Below are 20,900 nucleotides of genomic sequence, written 5' to 3'. Positions count from 1 at the left end.
AGATTATTTCACTTATAATTCAATGTATCACAATCGCAGTGGGTCAGAAGTTTACATACACTAAGTTGACTGTGCTTTTAAACAGCTACAGTGGGGCAAAAAAGTGTTTAGTTAGCCACCAGTTGTGCAAGTTCTCCCACTTAAAAAGATGAGAGAGGCCTGTAATTTTCATCATAGGTACACTTCAAGTATGACAGACAAAATTAGAAAAAAAAATCACATTGTAGGATGTTTAATGAATTTCTTTACAAATTATGGTGGAAAATAAGTATTTGGTTAATAACAAAAGTTTATCTCAATACTTTGTTATATACCCTTTGTTGGCAATGACAGAGGTCAACTGTTTTCTGTAAGTCTTCACAAGGTTTTCACACACTTTTGCTGGTATTTTGGCCCATTCCTCCATGCATATCTCCTCTAGAGCAGTGATGTTTTGGGGCTGTTGCTGGGCAACACGGACTTTCAACTCCCTCCAAAGATCTTCTATGGGGTTGAGATCTGGAGACTGGCTAGGCCACTCCAGGACCTTGAAATGCTTCTTACGTTGCCACTCCTTCGTTGCCGGGGTGGTGTGTTTGGGATCATTGTCATGCTGAAAGACCCAGCCACGTTTCATCTTCAATGCCCTTGCTGATGGAAGGAGGTTTTCACTCAAAATCTCACGATACATGGCCCCATTCATTCTTTCCTTTACACGGATCAGTCGTCCTGGTCCCTTTGCAGAAAAACAGCCCCAAAGCATGATGTTTCCACCCCCATGCTTCACAGTAGGTATGGTGTTCTTTGGATGCAACTCAGCATTCTTTGTCCTCCAAACACGACGAGTTGAGTTGTTACCAAAAAGTTATATTTTGGTTTCATCTGACCATATGACATTCTCCCAATCTTCTTCTGGATCATCCAAATGCTCTCTAGCAAACTTCAGACGGGCCTGGACATGTACTGGCTTAAGCAGGGGGACACGTCTGGGTTTTTGCTCACCGTTCTTGTGATCATTTTGACCCCACGGGGTGAGATCTTGCGTGGAGCCCCAGATCGAGGGAGATTATCAGTGGTCTTGTATGTCTTCCATTTCCTAATAATTGCTCCCACAGTTGATTTCTTCAAACCAAGCTGCTTACCTATTGCAGATTCAGTCTTCCCAGCCTGATGCAGGTCTACAATTTTGTTTCTGGTGTCCTTTGACAGCTCTTTGGTCTTGGCCATAGTAAAGTTTGGAGTGTGACTGTTTGAGGTTGTGGACAGGTGTCTTTTATACTGATAACAAGTTCAAACAGGTGCCATTAATACAGGTAACGAGTGGAGGACAGAGGAATCAAATCAAATGTATTTATATAGCCCTTCGTACATCAGCTGATCTCTCAAAGTGCTGTACAGAAACCCAGCCTAAAACCCCAAACAGCAAGCAATGCAGGTGTAGAAGCACGGTGGCTAGGAAAAACTCCCTAGAAAGGCCAAAACCTAGGAAGAAACCTAGATAGGAACCAGGCTATGTGGGGTGGCCAGTCCTCTTCTGGCTGTGCCGGGTGGAGATTATAACAGAACATGGCCAAGATGTTCAAATGTTCATAAATGACCAGCATGGTCCAATAAAATAAGGCAGAACAGTTGAAACTGGAGCAGCAGCACGGCCAGGTGGACTGGGGACAGCAAGGAGTCATCATGTCAGGTAGTCCTGAGGCATGGTTCTAGGGCTCAGGTCCTCCGAGAGAGAGAAAGAAAGAGAGAATTAGAGAGAGCACACTTAAATTCACACAGGACACCGAATAGGACAGGAGAAGTACTCCAGATATAACAAACTGACCCTAGCCCCCCGACACATAAACTACTGCAGCATAAATACTGGAGGCTGAGACAGGAGGGGTCAGGAGACACGGTGGCCCCATCCGAGGACACCCCCGGACAGGGCCAAACAGGAAGGATATAACCCCACCCACTTTGCCAAAGCACAGCCTCCACACCACTAGAGGGTTATCTTCAACCACCAACTTACCATCCTGAGACAAGGCCGAGTATAGCCCACAAAGATCTCCGCCATGGCACAACTCAAAGGGGGGGGGCGCCAACCCAGACAGGAAGATCACATCAGTGACTCAACCCACTCAAGTGACGCACCCCTCCCAGGGACGGCATGAAAGAGCCCGAGTAAGCCAGTGACTCAGCCCCTGTAATAGGGTTAGAGGCAGAGAATCCCAGTGGAAAGAGGGGAACCGGCCAGGCAGAGACAGCAAGGGCGGTTCGTTGCTCCAGAGCCTTTCCGTTCACCTTCCTACTCCTGGGCCAGACTACACTCAATCATAGAACCCACTGAAGAGATGAGTCTTCAGTAAAGACTTAAAGGTTGAGACCCAGTTTGCATCTCTTACATGGGTAGGCAGACCATTCCATAAAAATGGAGCTCTATAGGAGAAAGCCCTGCCTCCATCTGTTTGCTTAGAAATTCTAGGGACAATTAGGAGGCCTGCGTCTTGTGACCGTAGCGTACGCGTAGGTATGTACGGCAGGACCAAATCAGAGAGATAGGTAGGAGCAAGCCCATGTAATGCTTTGTAGGTTAGCAGTAAAACCTTGAAATCAGCCCTTGCCTTGACAGGAAGCCAGTGTAGGGGGGCTAGCACTGGAGTAATATGATCACATTTTTTGGTTCTAGTCAGGATTCTAGCAGCCATATTTAGCACTAACTGAAGTTTATTTAGTGCTTTATCCGGGTAGCCGGAAAGTAGAGCATTGCAGTAGTCTAACCTAGAAGTGACAAAAGCATGGATTAATTTTTCTGCATCATTTTTGGACAGAAAGTTTCTGATTTTTGGAATGTTACGTAGATGGAAAAAAGCTGTCCTTGAAATGGTCTTGATATGTTCTTCAAAAGAGAGATCAGGGTCCAGAGTAAGGCCGAGGTCCTTCACAGTTTTATTTGAGACGACTGTACAACCATTAAGATTAATTGTCAGATTCAACAGAAGATCTCTTTGTTTCTTGGGACCTAGAACAAGCATCTCTGATTTGTCCGAGTTTAAAAGTAGAAAGTTAAGAGGAGTCTTTAAGAGGAGCCTCTTAAAGAAGAAGTTACAGGTCTGTGAGAGCCAGAAATCTTGCTTGTTTGTAGGTGACCAAATACTTATTTTCCACCATAATTTGCAAATAAATTAATTAAAAATCCTACAATTTGATTTTCTGGATTTTCTTCTTCTCAATTTGTCTGTCATAGTTGAAGTGTACCTATGATGAAAATTACAGGCCTCTTTCATCTTTTTAAGTGGGAGAACTTGCACAATTGGTGGCTGACTAAATACTTTTCTTCCCCACTGTATGTCTTGGCTTTAGAAGCTTCTGATAGGCTAATTGACATCATTTGAGTCAATTGGAGGTGTACCTGTGGATGTATTTCAAGGCCTACCTTCAAACTCAGTGCCTCTTTGCTTGACATCATGGGAAAATCAAAATAAATCAGCCAAGACCTCAGAAAAATTGTAGACCTCCACAAGTCTGGTTCATCCTTCGGAGCAATTTCCAAATGCCTGAAGGTACCACGTTCATCTGTACAAACAATAGTAAGCAAGTATAAACACCATGGGTCCACACAGCCGTCATACCGCTCAGGAAGGAGACACGTACTGTCTCCTAGAGATGAACGTACTTTGGTGCGAAAAGTGCAAATCAATCCCATAACAACAGCAAAGGACCATGTGAAGATGCTGGAGGAAACAGGTACAAAAGTATCTATATCCACAGTTAAATGAGTCCTTTATCGACATAACCTGAAAGGTCGCTCAGCAAGGAAGAAGCCACTGCTCCAAAACCACCATAAAAAAAGCCAGACTTCGGTTTGCAACTGTACATGGGGACAAAGATGGTACTTTTTGGAGAATTGTCCTCTGTTCTGATGAAACAGATATAGAACTGTTTGTTCATATTGACCATTGTTATGTTTGGAGGAAAAAGAGGGATGCTTGCAAGCCGAATAACAACGTCCCAACCGTGAAGCACGGAGGTGGCAGCATCATGTTGTGGTGGTGCTTTGCTGCAGGAGGGACTGCTGCACTTCACAAAATAGATGGCATAATGAGGCAGGAAATGTATGTGGATATATTGAAGCAATATCTCAAGACATCAGTCAGGAAGTTAATGCTTGGTCGCAAATGGGTCTTCCAAATGGACAATGACCCCAAGCGTACTTACAAAGTTGTGGAAAAATGGCTTAAGGACAACAAAGTCGACATTTTAATTGGATTTAAATTGTAACTAATATTTACTACCACAAAGATGACCGCCGGTCCACCCACTGTTGAATGTCAACATAAATGGTCATGTCTATTATATTATCTATATTTCTATGATTTCAATAGGTTTCCTATGGAGGATAGACGGTATATTTTAAAACATCTCTTGGTGGTACCATTTGTATAGGGCAAAGGATTATGGACCAGGCACGGCTTCTGATCTGATCCTGGATCAAAGGGTCACTGGTCCAGTCTGGTGGTACCATTTGAAAGTTGAAATTTAAAATTGTATTCCCATTTTAGTAAATTTCTCAGCCAAAACATGACACCCACCCTGTATTCAAGAGCATGTTGTGTCTCAACTGATGGCGGGCACAACACAAAAACCTAAGATGATGTTAAACAGGGTCTAAGCTACAACATATGTGAATATTTTTAAAAAAATCTTTTCAAATCTTCTTTTTTTTAAGTTAAAAAAAATTACAATTTGTGCAATCACTAACCTTTGTTTTTTCTGAAATTATAAAGTAGTTTGACAACCCTGTATGTAAGCTTGTAAATTTAATCTCAATCGTTTTTCTTTTCAAGTGATGAGAATATGGTTGTCTGATGGTATGGTGGGGTATGCAAAATGGGTCAGCTTTGAGCATCTTTATCTCTTGTGGTTCATAAGGATAGCGTAGCTAACAAGTTGTCAGCCAACATAAGGTGTAACTTAACTTATTTGAAAAGTCATTACTATAATACATTGCTCACTCAACATTTTCGTAACATTTGTCATCAGTTAGTTCAATTCATTTGTATTCGCTCTCGTCGGACTTCGGCTGCATATATTCCGCCATTTTCTTCAAATCTCAAAACGTTGTGAAGCCATGCCCATTACCTGAAGAATTGCATTATGGGCCCTAAAAGTACGTAAATGGTGTCCTCTGCGTGTACACTAAGTATTTTGGTGAATTTAGTACCTCATCCTGGAGCTTTTGGCATACTAACTACAGTGCCTTGCGAAAGTATTCGGCCCCCTTGAACTTTGTGACCTTTTGCCACATTTCAGGCTTCAAACATAAAGATATAAAACTGTATTTTTTTGTGAAGAATCAACAACAAGTGGGACACAATCATGAAGTGGAACGACATTTATTGGATATTTCAAACTTTTTTAACAAATCAAAAACTGAAAAATTGGGCGTGCAAAATTATTCAGCCCCCTTAAGTTAATACTTTGTAGCGCCACCTTTTGCTGCGATTACAGCTGTAAGTCGCTTGGGGTATGTCTCTATCAGTTTTGCACATCGAGAGACTGACATTTTTTCCCATTCCTCCTTGCAAAACAGCTCAGTGAGGTTGGATGGAGAGCATTTGTGAACAGCAGTTTTCAGTTCTTTCCACAGATTCTCGATTGGATTCAGGTCTGGACTTTGACTTGGCCATTCTAACACCTGGATATGTTTATTTTTTAACCATTCCATTGTAGATTTTGCTTTATGTTTTGGATCATTGTCTTGTTGGAAGACAAATCTCCGTCCCAGTCTCAGGTCTTTTGCAGACTCCATCAGGTTTTCTTCCAGAATGGTCCTGTATTTGGCTCCATCCATCTTCCCATCAATTTTAACCATCTTCCCTGTCCCTGCTGAAGAAAAGCAGGCCCAAACCATGATGCTCCCACCACCATGTTTGACAGTGGGGATGGTGTGTTCAGGGTGATGAGCTGTGTTGCTTTTACGCTAAACATAACGTTTTGCATTGTTGCCAAAAAGTTCAATTTTGGTTTCATCTGACCAGAGCACCTTCTTCCACATGTTTGGTGTGTCTCCCAGGTGGCTTGTGGCAAACTTTAAATTACACTTTTTATGGATATCTTTAAGAAATGGCTTTCTTCTTGCCACTCTTCCATAAAGGCCAGATTTGTGCAATATACGACTGATTGTTGTCCTATGGACAGTCTCCCACCTCAGCTGTAGATCTCTGCAGTTCATCCAGAGTGATCATGGGCCTCTTGGCTGCATCTCTGATCAGTCTTCTCCTTGTATGAGCTGAAAGTTTAGAGGGACGGCCAGGTCTTGGTAGATTTGCAGTGGTCTGATACTCCTTCCATTTCAATATTATCGCTTGCACAGTGCTCCTTGGGATGTTTAAAGCTTGGGAAATCTTTTTGTATCCAAATCCGGTTTTAAACTTCTTCACAACAGTATCTCGGACCTGCCTGGTGTGTTCCTTGTTCTTCATGATGCTCTCTGCGCTTTTAACGGACCTCTGAGACTATCACAGTGCAGGTGCATTTATACGGAGACTTGATTACACACAGGTGGATTGTATTTATCATCATTAGTCATTTAGGTCAACATTGGATCATTCAGAGATCCTCACTGAACTTCTGGAGAGAGTTTGCTGCATGGGGCTGAATAAGTAATGGGGCTGAATAATTTTGCACGCCCAATTTTTCAGTTTTTGATTTGTTAAAAAAGTTTGAAATATCCAATAAATGTCATTCCACTTCATGATTGTGTCCCACTTGTTGTTTATTCTTCACAAAAAAATACAGTTTTATATCTTTATGTTTGAAGCCTGAAATGTGGCAAAAGGTCGCAAAGTTCAAGGGGGCCGAATACTTTCGCAAGGCACTGTATATCCATACTATGACCAATAAGCATACTATATACTACATTCAGGTCACAAGTAATATGGTTAGTATGAGTATTCGAACACAGCTATAGTCTTGCATGTGCCAGCTAATACAGTGTGTTAAAGTGGCACTAAACACACCAATTAGCCATATTAACTAAGGTGTTTGGTGCAGTATTTCTCAATATTTTCTTTTTGTGATGTGTTGTCTTATGTAAACAATGCCTCACTGTCATAGCTATTGGATAGAGAGCAATCACTGCAGCTGTTCACCCCATGTTAGTGGTCAGTTGAACATCATGAAATCAAAACCCAACCTTCATTTACCCGTTGTGACTCACAGATTCTCCAAAGTCAGTTTTAGATGAGACTTTATGACAAATTATCCTATTTACGCTTTGTAATCAATTTTGTCGCTAGAATAACTGTTTCTGACTCATCGTTGCCACAGGCTGTTTTCAAAGGTATTCGTTGCTTTTTAAAGGCAGTTAATGGCAACATTAAAACCTGTGTGTGTCTGTGCATTCAGTTTACGTATGTATGAGAGAGCATTAACACTCAAGTAAACGGCTCATCAAGGAACTGTGAACTCTATTACCAGAGTTATTTTAGTGTAACCGTTCACCCCTTCTGTCCGCCCGCCTTTGACACTCCCCCTCCAACAAGTCTGCCTCGGCTGCCTGGCTGTGACACACATTCTCCCTCCACATGAACCACTCTGTTGCTCTCTCTCTCTCTCTCTCTCTCTCTCTCTCTCTCTCTCTCTCTCTCTCTCTCTCTCCTCTCTCTCTCTCGGGCCACACATGGACTAAAAGTTAGACAGACAAGCTGGGGAAAGGCGTGGATGGTTATTGACCTGCTTCCATCAGGTTGTATTTTGATTTTGAATCAACTATTTCATTTACTTGTGTATGCTGTGGTCTTGCCAAATATGATGTTGTTATTGCTGACACTCGTTCTAATGCAGTACTGTATCTTTTTGTCCCTTGAGGGCTTCAGTTGGTGTGGATATAGTGTAGCAGTGTATAGTGTAATCTGCTGTTTGATTTTCCACACGAGGCTGTACGCTGCCAGAGAAGGGTTTTGTCGATAGAACAGAGGCACTGTGATAGGAAAACAACAAGTGTTTGTTTGGACAAATGATAAAGCTGGTCTGATTGAAGGGTGTCACTCACTCTGTCACTCTTGAATGTTTTGGGAGGTTCTCTACAATACACGTTGATTATCATGTATTTTCTGAGAACAGCTTAGGAAGTACAGCCAGAGTAAGAACAGCTGTTGCGTATACTGGTCCATAGTCTAAGGCTGAGATTGTCCGTCGTAACATTCCACTGTGCCTCTTCTTTGTGAGTTGCAGTTGAGAAGACGTGTACAGACCTGTTTTTCAACGGTGGTATATTTGAAAGAAGATGTTAATTTACTCTTAATGAAATGACACTGTACTCAGAGGAAAAAATGCATTTGGTTAGTTTTAAACTGTACACCCTGTCAAGACAGAGGGGTTTTGTGCACTACACCATCGGTTTTTCATTAATTAAGTGAGTAAAAAAAAAAAGAAGACCAACAGTAAAGTTGGTTGCCAACCATTTGCAGTCAAAGGAAACAAACTATATCTGGTTGTACTGTGCTGAAGTAGATCTTGCTTTCTCTGTAAGATGGACAGTATTAGGCGAGAGATCTGTTGTGCCTTTTCCCAGGAGCCCCTAGCAGTTTGGCTGTGTAGGGTTCGATGACAGACAGATAGAGACAACTTTGGACTTGCAGTGGCATTGTTTTCCCACACTGATCAACAGACCAGGGGGCATTATCACTCGGTCCACCTCTCCTCGTTCTGCCTCGGCAGTTCTTTTTACATTTCAGAGCATGGTAATCTGTGGAAATACCAGACTCCGTATGTGCTAAGTGTGGTATCTGACACAAATCAACTGTCATCCATGTGCAGCAACAGATGTTTGGTGACGGTGTTTCCAAGAATGACAGGGGCTGGTCTCAGACATGCACAATGGGCCTGTAGGGCAACCGTTGTACCTCATGATACTCATTTTAGGGTTACGCCATAAGGTATGCGTGTAATGTAGGCTAACCTAGAACAGCTGTAGAGTAGTGTACACAACATTGGGGAAATTTCTTGAAAAAATACTATTGTAGAAGAGATGTGAAATAACTTGCTGATAGATTACAATCCAATTAGGGTAATCATGTGGAAAATGTAAATTACTCAATGTTCTTTTGACTAATTGTGCATTTGTATGGGCATTGAGAAAGGTGGGAAAGATCAGTATTTTAGAACTACAGCCTACAGTAGTTGTTAAAGAGTAGAAGAGAGTCAGTGTAATGATACCATGGCTATGTTCATCAAGCGTACAGGTACATAGGAAAACATCAATATACAGTAACAGTCAAAGGTTTGGACACACCTACTTATTCCAGAGTTTTTCTTTATTTTTTTATATTTTCGAGATTGTAGAATAATAGTGAAGACATCAAAACTATGAAATAACACATATGGAATCATGTAGTACACATTTTGGTTAAGAAATCAAAATGTAGTTTATATTTGAGATTCTTCAAATATAAACCTTGATGACAGCACCTTCTTGGCATTCTCCCAACCAGCATCATGAGGTAGTCACCAGGAATGCAAACCCCCAAGCTGACAAGGTACAAAACTGTCGTTCTGCCCCTGAACAGGCAGTTAACCCACTGTTCCTAGGCCGTCATTGAAAATAAGAATTTGTTCTTAACTGACTTGCCTAGTTAAATAAAAGGTAAAAAAAAAAAAAAAAATGTTCAGAGGAGACTGCGTGATTCAGGCCTTCATGGTTTAATTGCTGCAAAGAAATCCCTACTAAAGGACACTAATAAGAAGAAGAGACTTGCTTGGGACAAGAAACATGAGCAATGGACCGGTGGAAATCTTTCCTTTGGTCCAAAATTTGAGATTTTTGATTCCAACCCTCTGTCTTGGTGAGACACAGAGTAGGTGTCTCCGCATGTGTGGAGCATGGAGAAGGAGGTGTGATGGTGTGGGGGTGCTTTGCTGATGACAATGTCTGTGATTTATTTAGAATTCAAGGCACACATGGCTACCACAAAATTCTGCAGAGATACGGCATCCCATCTGGTTTGCGCTTAGTGGAACGATCATTTGTTTTTCAACAGGACAATGACCCAACACACCTCCAGGCTGTGTAAGGGCTATTTGACCAAAAAGGAGAGTGATGGAGTGCTGCATCAGATGACCTGGCAACCAATCAGCCAACCTCAACCCAATTGCCTTGATGAGTTGAACCGCAGAGTGAAGGAAAATCGATCAGCAAGTGCTCAGCATATGTGGGAAATCCTTAAAGACTGTTGGAAAAGCATTCCTCATAAAGCTGGTTGAGAGAATGCAAAGAGTGTGCAAAGCTGTCAAGGCAAAGGGTGGCTACTTTGAAGAATCTAATATATCTTAAATATATTTAGATTTTTTTAACACTTTTTTGGTTACTACATTTGTTATTTCATAGTTTTGATGTCTTCCCTATTATTCTACAATGTAGAAACTAGTACAAATAAAGAAAAACCCTTGAATGAGTAGGTGTCCAAACATTTTACTGGTACTGTATATATACACACATCAGTTCATGTACATTTGTAGTCAGAAGTTTACATACACCTTAGACAAATACATTTAAACTCAGTTTTTCACATTCCTGACATTTAATCCTAGTAAAAATTCCCTGTTTTAGGTCAGTTAGGGTTACCACTTTATTTTAAGAATAATAGTAGAGAGAGTGATTTATTTCAGCTTTTATTTCTTTCGTCACATTCCCAGTGGGTCAGAAGTTTACATACACTCAATTAGTATTTGTTAGCATTGCCTTTAAATTGTTAACTTGGGTCAAATGGTTCGGATAGCCTTCCATAAGCTTCCTACAATAAGTTGGGTGAATTTTGGCCCATTCCTCGAGAGAGAGAGCTGGTGTAACTGAGTCAGGTTTGTAGGCCTCCTTGCTCGCACACGCTTTTTCAGTTCTGCCCACAAATGTTCTATAGGATTGAGGTCAGGGCTTAGTGATGGCCACTCCAGTACCTTGACATTGTTGTCCTTAAGCCATTTTGCTACGACTTTGGAAGTATGTTTGGGGTCATTGTCCATTTGGAAGACCCATTTGCGACTAAGCTTTAACTTGGACTGATGTCTTGAGATGTTGCTTCAATATATCCACATACTTTTCCATCCTCATGATGCCATCTATTTTGTGAAGTGCAGCAGTCCCTCCTGCAGCAAAGCACCCCCAAAACATGATGCTGTCACCCCCGTGCCTCACGGTAGGGATGGTGTTCTTCGGCTTGCAAGCATCCCCCTTTTTCCTCCAAACATAATGATGGTCAAACAGTTCTATTTTTGTTTCATCAGACCAGAGGACATTTCTCCAAAAAGTACAATCCTTGTCCCCATGTGCAGTTGCAAACTGTAGTCTGGCTTTTTCATGGCGGTTTTAGAGCAGTGGCTTCTTCCTTGCTGAGCGGCCTTTCAGGTTATCTCGATATAGGACTTGTTTTACTGTGGATATACATACTTTTGTACCTGTTTCCTCCAGCATCTTCACAAGGTCCTTTACTGTTGTTCCGGGATTGATTTTCACTTTTCGCACCAAAGAACGTTCGTCTCTAGGAGACAGAACGTGTCTCCTTCCTGAGCGGTATGACGGCTGCGTGGTCCCATGGTGTTTATACTTGCGTACTGTTGTTTGTACAGATGAACGTGGTACCTAAAGGGATTTGGAAATTGCTCCCAAGGATGAACCAGACTTGTGGAGGTCTACCATTTTTTTCTGAGGTCTTGGCTGATGTCTTTTGATTTTCCCATGATTTCAAGCGAGGAGGCACTGAGTTTGAAGGTAGGCCTTGAAATACAATTAGCCTATCAGAAGCTTCTAAAGCCATGACATAATTTTCTAGAATTTTTCAAGCTGTTTAATGGCAAAGTCAATTTAGTGTATGTAAACTTCTGACCCACTGGAATTGTGATACAGTGAATTATAAGTGAAATAATCTGTCTGTGAACAATTGTTGGAAAAATGACTTGTGTCATGCACAAAGTAGATGTCCTAACCGACTTGCCAAAACTATAGTTTGTTAACAAGAAATTTGTGGAGTGGTTGAAAAACTAGTTTTAATGACTCCAACCTAAGTATATGTAAACTTCCGACTTCAACTGTACATAGTGAACTCGTACACATTGTAACTATGAAAATATAATAAAGTATTTCAGAACGTGACCTACTGCTTGCATAACAATATCAGGCTGGGAAGAATTGACGTTCGCAATTTCCCCCTATCTGCAAGCATGACCAATGGCATAACACCTTATTGATATGTAAACGTAACCAACCAATAGAAATACCTAAAACATCAGATAAATGCACTGAGTGTACATAACATTAAGAACACCTTCCTAATATTGAGTTGCACCCCTTTTTGCCACCAGAACACCCTCGATTTGTCAGGGCATGGACTCTACAAGGTGTCGAAAGCATTCCACAGGGATGCTGGCCCATGTTGACTCCAATGCGTCCCACAGTTGTGTCAAGTTGGCTGGATGTACTTTGGGTGGTGGACCATTCTTGATACACACGGGAAACTGTTGAATTAGGAAAAACCCAGCAGCGTTGCAGTTCTTGACACACTCAAACCGGTGCGCCTGGCACCTACTACCATACCCCGTTCAAAGGCACTTCAATCTTTTGTCTTGCCCATTCACCCTCTGAATGGCACACATACACAATCCATGTCTCAGTTGTCTCAAGGCTTAAAACCTCTTCTCTCTACACTGATTCAAGTGGATTTAACAAGTGACATCAATAAGGGATCATAGCTTTCATCTGGCCAGTCTATGTCATGGAAAAAGCAGGCGTTCCTAATGTTTTGGACACTCAGTGTATAGGCATACTGACTGACTACTAAACTGGAGATCGGGGGATAACAATCAAATTGTGGTGAACAATAACCATCACTGATAGTGCTGTTTTAGTGCAAACTGCTGCCTTGAGCCATTGATCAGAGTTCAGCCCTGTGTTAATTATCCTGCCCTTTGTTGTCCTGTGCTGAGTGACACCACAGTATAGGGGAAAAGATTATGGACCAGGCCGGGCTTCTGCTCTTATCCTGGACCGATGGGTCACTGGTCTATTCTGTCTAGTCTGTGAGAAACCTCAGTTGCCCTCTGCTACAGATGAGCAGTTGAAATTTCCCTCCATAAATTACAGTAGCCGGTGCTATTCGCCATGCTAGCTATGTTGACATGGCTGTGGAAATAGTGTGCTCTCTGAGCTCCCATCAGGCTGTGACAGCTAGCCAGGCTGTTCCAGTGCCTCCCTCCCTGTAGTGTTGTGCTGAAGCTCATTGAATGGATGTTTATGTCAAGGGAGGGAGAGAGGAGACAGACCTATATAGGGATGGAGAGAGTAGGCATGTAGAGCACAGAGCACTATGTTTGTGAAATCAGCCTACGGTGCGTCATTTCTGCAATCTGAATTATTCCTCTCCATATCTGTCAACTGACCTTCGGGCAATATTTCAGTTCACTGCACATCCATTATGTAAGGGTAGCTTAGTTATTTGACACTGTCCTAGAGGACGACCTAGCCTGGGAGAGTTATAGCAGTCTAGGTCAGGCATTTTCCCAGGGGCTTTCGAGGACACCTCCAAGTCTCCCTCTCCACAGGGGGATTTATCATCAAGACAAGTGCCCTCAGAGGATCTAAGGGAGTTGTGTCCACAGACGTGCCAAGATGGTGACATTTTACTTTTGATTACAGTGGGAGGGAAAGTATACATTTATGGTCGTGCTTTAAGCTCCATTATCCTCATAACATTGGAGTGTTTACCAAACCCGAGAGCAGCAGCATGAAGGCTTCATTCTTGACAGTCCCTATTATCACGCGCTATGCGACGCTGGAGGACCAAGAGCTCCATGGCTATTTTTTTCCTACTGACCTTTGTACGTTTTACATGTAAACATTTAGGATAAAACCGAATAACAGCTCAACTGTTTTTCTCTGCTGTCGCATCAACTTCTCCGCAGAAAGCAAAGTCAATAATCTACTAATTACTAAGAGTAAGACATTCTGACTCAACGTTGGGCTCACAGCAGAGTGACTTCATTTGCAGGTTGAATTGAGTTTTTCTGTCCAAACAGTGCCTTAAGGCTGGGCTCGAGGCCTAAGGTCCATAACTGAGAATGGAAACAAAAACAGTCCTCTGTTTCTCAGGTTCGCTGGTAAACACACTGTAACCTAATTTATTTTATACTGAGTCTCCCTCTCGACTCCATTCTCTCACAACATTCTGTCAACATGGCTCAGGCTCACACTGAGCACAGCTCGCATACTGCACTGTACTGCTTCTTTGCAGGGACGTTTGAAAGCTGCCACAGTGAGAGTGACTTAAACATAATTTTTTTTTACCGCATCTTTGGTTAATCCGTTTTGTGACATATTGAAACGTTAGAAAGGAGCGTCTTCATGGAAACAACTAAAAATATATATTTTTTCCCTAAACATTTCAGTGCACTTACGATACGGTTCACGTTTAGGCTGCTTCTATCTGAGGGTACCTTAAATGGATTATTGTACATTTGTTTGAAACTGATTTGGTGATTTAACTCCTGCATTTGTGGAACCTTAATGGGGCAACTAATCCCTTTCAGCTGCTTTAGGTGATCGGGTCAATCCTAAGGCTATAGGCATGTGCAATGTAACACAGCAGCAGGCTTAACAAGACCCGTTCGAATAACATCACTCGACTGAGTGCCGTAACAAAGTCATAACATTTACAGTAGAAATGTAGATGTGATTACACGTGTCACTGGCCACACAGGTAGTCCCCCTAGACGCAGCTAGTCTTGATGCAGCTTGGTTTGAGGCATGGCGCTTTGTTAGAATCTGGTACTGTCGATCTCCTTTACATTCGCCCCTGCGGTATTAATGCATTTAACAGACCAGGATGTCCAGATCGATCAGGAGCCGGAGCAGTGGGGGCACAACACTTGGCCTGATGCCCGTCCCTAACCCAGGCACATTGACCTGGATGATGGCGCCATGATACCGGCCTCATTGGAGCACGCCTCAGTAATCTAGAGGAACAGGTGGTTACCCGGCTCGGACTGGGTTGATGAGCTGGTGGGCTTATGCCTCAACCCAGCATGCACGGAGAGCTACCCTCCTATTGGTTTTCTCTCCAACCCCAGTTGTAACTAACTTGATTCAGCTTGACAACTGGCTAATTATTAGAATGAGCTACGCTATATTAGGGTTGGAGTGAAAAACCAACAGGACGGTAGCACTCCAGCACAGGGTTGGAGATGCCCTGGTCTATGGTCTAGGAGGGAGAGGTCTTTCTGTCTTTCTCTTCCTCTCCCCACCCGTTCTCTCTCACTGGTGCACACACACTCTCTCCCGCTCTATCTGTGAGGCATAGCAGGAGGTAGTCTCTTTTGACTATTATCTGTGATGTGTACATGCGGAGCCTGGCGGGAGGCAGCAGCAGTGAGAGAGCAGCCAGGGGGATATAAACAGAGGGGGTGCTATAAATAGCCCAGTACACTTCCTGTCCCACGTCATATACAGTTGAAGTCGGAAGTTTACATACACTTTGGTTGGAGTCATTAAAACTCGTTTTTCAACCACTCCACACATTTCTTGTTGACAAACTATAGTTTTGGCAAGTCGGTTAGGACATCTACTTTGTCCACGACACAAGTCATTTTAGGACATCTACTTTTTAGGACATATACTGAAACTGGAAAGGGACTTTTCCAAACTGTTACCACAAAGTTAGAAGCACCGTATCATATATGCTGTAGCCGTCATTGGAACTAAGGGGCCTTGCCCGAACCATGAAAAACAGCCCCAGACAATTATTCCTCCTCCACCAAAAATGTACAGTTGGGACTATGCATTCGGGCAGGTAGTGTTTTCCTGACATCTGCCAAACCCAGATTTGTCAGTCAAACTGCCAGATGATGAAGTGTGATTCATCACTCCAAAGAACACTTTTCCACTGCTACGGAGTCCAATGACGCAAGCTTTTTTACACCACTCCAATCTACGCTTGGCATTGTGCATGGTGATCTTAGGCTTGTGTACGGCTGCTTGGCCAATGAAACCCATTTCATGAAGCTCCAGACAAACAGTTCTTGTGCTGACGTTGCTACCAGAGGCAGTTTGGAACTTGGTAGTGAGTGTTGCAACCAAGGACAGACTATCTTTATGTGGTTCAGCACTCGGCAGTCCCGTTCTGTGAGCTTGTGTGGCCTACCACTTCACGACTTCGCCGTTGTTGCCCCTAGACGTTTCCACTTCATAATAATAGCACTTACACTTGTCCGGGGAAGCTCTAGCAGGGCAAAACTGAGGAACTGACTTGTTGGAAAGGTGGCATCCTTTGACGGTGCCACGTTGAAAGTCACTGAGCTCTTCAGTAAGACCATTTTACTACTAATGTTTGTCAATGTGAATTGCATGGCTGTGTGCTCAATTTTATACACCTATCAGCAATGGGTGTGGCTGAAATAGCCAAATCCGCTAATTTGAAGGCGTGTCCACATACATTTGTGTATATAGTGTATCTAGCTACCCACTAATCTTCCACAGAGTAGAGTAGATCACCAGTTCCTCCACCCTCATCTGATTCTGGTTACCCATGTTGTCCCAGCAGTGTTGCTGTTAAAGGTAGACTGATATTGTGCACGCTATCCAGGTTAAGTGTCCAGTGTTAACACCACCGTCTGTGGTATTTGGGTAAATGTAAATTAGCACTTTGGATGGGGTTTTCCACCCCTCTTGTCACTTTGCCTCATTGAATATTTAGTTGAAATATATTTTTTATTTGATATACTTCACCTTTCTTTAACTATGCAAACCCTAACCAGGACGACACTGGGCCAATTGTGCGCCGCCCTATGGGACTCCCGATTACTGCCGGTTGTGATACAGCCCGTGATCGAACCAGGGTCTGTAGGGACACCTCTAGTACTGCGATATAAACACTGCTGCATTGAAGATGAATTCCAAGGAAGGACCAATGGGGGGGAAAAACCTCAACCTAAAGTCTAAATATATACTATGAATATAAAATGTAAATATATATTTAAATATCCCTGTCACTTTTGCGCTCTATTCAAAGCTCCATACAAAGAGCCAACAATACCACACTGTAAGAGCCACAGCACAAGTACTAAAACCAACATCGTTTTCGAAGGATGTACGTGCATGTGGTAATGCTCTGTGGTTTAATTTGGGTTTCTATTTACAATGGACCTATCCAGCTTTTGCCTGTACAATACAGTATGGCGTTTAGCAGTATAACAGCTTCAAACACTGACTCCCCTAGAGTACAGTATGTATACTTCAGCGATAAAAGCCCTCCAGACCCTGTTATACTACCTGTCCCAGTCACATTCACTTCTGTATTATTCACAGTACCATTTCATTTTTCGCTGCATTCCTCCATTTTACTTGCTAGGTATGTGAGGGAGTAAAGGTACTGTAGGGTTTTTTGTAACAACTGATGCTGGGTCAGTCTACACTCTGTAAGTCAAATTGTATTAGTCACATGCGCCGAATACAACAGGTGGAGTAGACCTTACAGTGAAATGCTTACTTACGAGCCCCTAACCAAAAGTGCAGTTTTCAACAACAAAAAATATGGATAAGAATAAGAGATGGATAAATATGGATAAGATAAGAATAAAATTAACAAGTAATTAAAGAGCAGCAGTAAAAAAAATAACAATATATACAGGGGGGTGCCGGTACAGAGTCAATGTGCGGGGGCACCGGTTACTTGAGGGAGTGGAGTCTTATGGCTTGGGGGTAGAAGCTGTTTAGAAGCCTCTTGGACCTAGTCTTGGCGCTCTGGTACCACTTGCCGTGCGGTAGCAGAGAGAACAGTCTATGACTAGGGTGGCTGGAGTCTGACACCGCCTGGTGTAGAGGTCCTGGATGGTAGGAATCTTGGCCCCAGTGATGTACTGGGCCGTTCGCACTACCCTCTGTAGTGCCTTGTGGTCGAAGGCCGAGCAGTTGCCGTACCAGGCAGTGATGCAACCAGTCAGGATGCTCTCGATGTTGCAACTGTAGAACTTTTTGAGGATCAGATGACCCATGCCAAATCTTTTCAGTCTCCTGAGGGGTTATAGGTTTTGTCGTGTCCGCTTCACGACTGTCTTAGTGTGCTTGGACCATGTTAGTTTGTTGGTGATGTGGACACAGAGGAACTTGAAACTCACAACCTGCTCCACTACAGCCCCGTTGATGAGAATGGGGGTGTCCTCTGTCCTCTTTTTCCTGTAGTCCACAATCATCTCCTTTGTCTCGATCACGTTGAGGGAGAGGTTGTTGTCCTGGCACCACACGGCCAGGTCTCTGACCTCCTCCCTATAGGCCGTCTCGTCGTTGTCGGTGATCAGGCCTACCACTGTTGTGTCATCGGCAAATAGAATGACGGTGTTGGAGCTGTGCCTGGCCGTGCAGGCAGGCATATCCCAATCCATATCAGGCAATGGGAAGAGCCTGTGACTAATTCATCTATCAGGGATGGAGTGCATAATGCAAACAGGATTGTGTGTGTAAGCCTATCTGTATTTATGTATTTTTGTTACGTGTGTGTATGGTACTGTGTGTGTGTCGTCGTCGTCGTCCCCCCCCCCCCCCCCACCGGATACATTGTATTTCAAATAGATTTGTTTGGGAGTCATCGTGACGGTGTTGTGCCATAGAAAACCCAATGCTTTAAAGCAATTCTATTCCACAGCGTGCACTCACTGTGACGCACATACATAACGCTAAATGCACATATTTGAGAGGATGTAGGCCTAGAGAGGCTAACATTTTTAATGTGTTGAGCTAATTGTTTTGGTAACCAATCTCTTTCCGTAACCCTGTTATCTATCTGTCAATCAAGCAGTTAGTATTTAACTCTTCATAGAGTTAGTGTGCAGAGCAAGGGGGGGGAAAGGAAATGATCAATCTAAAGGACTTGAGCACTTGTGTTGTGTTTAGAGCTTATCTTAGCCATGGAGTCGATACAGTGACACTGCCCTAGAAGTTTAATCATAGCCACCTCTCAGGGGTTTGCTAAATGTATCTGTTGGCTACCGTACAGTATATTGTGACTACCTTGGCATAATAGTAAACACATGTCACTGTTTCTAGATAAAACCATTCAAGAACTGTACAGGACTTTGATGATATTTATCATAGATTCTGGAGCTGGGAAGTCAAACCGTGGCAAAGACCGTGTCTGTGGTTCTGTTTTGAAAGACTGTCGCATTTTCCCTGATTAATGATTTAAACGCTACTGTACGTGAATACAGCCACGTATGCTTGAGGCCTCAACCAGATGAACTTTGACCCTGATTCCCAGAATGCTACATGGGTGGGGGTGGGGGAGGGAAACCCAGACTGGGAATACACACAAATATATGGTTCATATTAGAGCCAGAAACCCTGAGCGCCGCTCGTGTGCCGGATGCCGGATTCAGTATGTACTTCTAACATATTTGTTTAAAGGCTCAGTCCAGTCAAACAGGTGGTTTCCTATGTTTTGTATATACAGTATTTCCACACTGAGGTTGGAATAATACTGAAAATGATGATAATGCCCATTTAGTGTAAGCTGTTTGAAAAGACTGCCTGAAATGTTTTGATGGGATGGGGTTTTGGCCTGTCTGGTGACATATCAGGCAGTAAATTAGTTAATAAACCAATCAGAGCGTGTGTTCCAAACCTCTCTGCTAACAGCTAGTTTTCAATTTCCCCCTCCCCACTCAGACCACTCCCAAACAGTCCTAGCAGAATTCTTGCTTGAGAAATTGCTCTTGCTAAGAAGCTATCTTTTTTTTTTTTTTTTTTTCTCCAATTAAAATGTATTAAAAAAAATCCCAGCCAGGTGCTTCAACATGGTATTGAGTAAAGGGTCTGAATACTTATGTAAATGTGATATATGTAGTTTTTTATATAAATTAGCAAACATTTCTAAAAACCAGTTTTTGCGTTGTCATTATGGGGTATTGTGTGCAGATTGAGGGGGAAAAAACAATTGAATCAATTTTTGAATAAGGCTGTAACCTAACAACGTGGAAAAAGTCAAGGGGTCTGAATACTTTCGGAAGGCACTGTAGATGTATGTGTAAAAACCCTACTATGAGTTATCAATAATTTACTGTATACAACTTTTTGAATGTCTACTTTACGTACTGCAGCTGTAAGACCTGTGGATGAATCCCTGCGCTTTAAAGCAAATGTTTGAATCATCTGCGACTGCTGTTAATCATTTTCTCACTAGGCCTTCTCTCATATCTCTCTTCATGCTGCGTTACAGATGGATTAATGATGCTTGTGTGTCGGAAACAGTCTCTACTCAGCTTGGTCCTTTTATCCCCAGCCTTGGTCGTGCTTCTCTCCCCTCCACATCCCACCTCGCCCCACCCACGCTACCCTCTTGGCCATTTTTGTTATTACTTTACTTTCTGAATGTCTAATGAATTGAATAAGAAATGAGAAGGATCAAAGGCTCCTTTGGCAGGTTCTAGTAATCCATTCAGATTGAAATGAGGTGTGTGTGTGTGTGTGTGTGTGTGTGCGCGGTTTCTTTTCTTTTTCAACGTCTCCCCTCCACAACCAGTCTTAATCACAAGAGAGGTAGAGCGACATGAGAGTATCCATGACATGTATAATAGTTGAAAGGAAAATAAGCCTTTCTATGCCCTATACACATGACACACTCAATGGTTCATCCTCAACACTTCATTAACTGGGGCCTTGGATCTATCGGTCATAAACACTAAGCCTATCTTCTTCATTTGTGGTTCGCATTAGCTGCCTGCCACAGGATGTAAATAGACCCCGGGTCCCTGACGTTGTTGCTTGTCTTCAGCTTGAATCAAAGCATCGACAGGCTAATGCTGCTGAGCACTTCTACAACTTCTACACATGTCACTTCCTGTGAAGGGTATCTGTATCAGTCTGTATGTAATCAGAGAAGGAGGCTCTGGGTTATTATGATGGT

The 20,900-nt window shown here is 42.7% G+C and overlaps 1 protein-coding gene across 17 annotated transcripts in view; it reads left to right on the top strand.

Moving 5' to 3' along the window:
- The window catches only part of LOC110506319 (diacylglycerol kinase zeta), a 143,289-nt gene that overhangs the window by 67,130 nt on the left and 55,259 nt on the right, over window positions 1-20,900 (top strand). For 5 of the 17 annotated variants that reach the window (XM_036963986.1, XM_036963982.1, XM_036963984.1 and 2 more), the window contains exon 1: window positions 7,580-7,711. The exons of 8 other annotated variants lie outside the window; for them this stretch is intronic. The gene's annotated coding sequence lies outside the window, so the exon portion shown is untranslated. Of the gene's footprint in view, window positions 1-7,579; window positions 7,712-20,900 lie in introns of those variants that run through there. 4 more of the 17 variants (XM_036963988.1, XM_036963987.1, XM_036963981.1 and 1 more) reach the window with 1 other exon arrangement.

The sequence above is a fragment of the Oncorhynchus mykiss genome, chromosome 26 (assembly GCF_013265735.2).
Source record: "Oncorhynchus mykiss isolate Arlee chromosome 26, USDA_OmykA_1.1, whole genome shotgun sequence".
Taxonomy (NCBI): domain Eukaryota; kingdom Metazoa; phylum Chordata; class Actinopteri; order Salmoniformes; family Salmonidae; genus Oncorhynchus; species Oncorhynchus mykiss.
Note: the sequence above shows the minus strand (reverse complement) of the source record. Positions and strands in the feature narration are given on the sequence as shown.